Genomic DNA, 534 nt, shown 5'->3' on the forward strand with positions numbered 1-534 from the left:
TTAAAAATATATATAATTATTATTATTTATTTACGATTTAAAATATAAAAATTAGAATTAAAAAATGTTCTCGTGCAACTGATACCAAATACTTGAATCATTAAGAATTTCGATATGTCAAAGATTTTTTTTTTTTCGTTTTACAAAGTGCAAAAATTGCAGATTTTTAAAAGTTTCCTTCAAATTGATTAACCAAAAAAACTATTGATTCCTCTAAAACATGTTGACGAATAGTGTCAGGAACCAGATTTGTTTTTCTTTTTAAAAAATCCGAGAAAAGGATTGTCAGATGTTTAAGTTTTTAATGTCCATTGCTTCAAGGGCATGTTTTTTATATCAATCTTAATTGCCAAAAAAACTACATGACTTAACATATATGATGCCTTGATATTTGGAGCATTGGGTAATGTTAGAAACAGTCTAACATAATAGTATACACATGGATTTCGAAGTTTGTTGGAAAGTGACCCAATACCAAAAAAACTTCAATCTCCGATCAATTATACTGCTTTTCATCATGTCCAATTTATAGTG

Source organism: Penaeus monodon, chromosome 22 (genome assembly GCF_015228065.2).
Source record: "Penaeus monodon isolate SGIC_2016 chromosome 22, NSTDA_Pmon_1, whole genome shotgun sequence".
In the NCBI taxonomy this organism is placed as follows: domain Eukaryota; kingdom Metazoa; phylum Arthropoda; class Malacostraca; order Decapoda; family Penaeidae; genus Penaeus; species Penaeus monodon.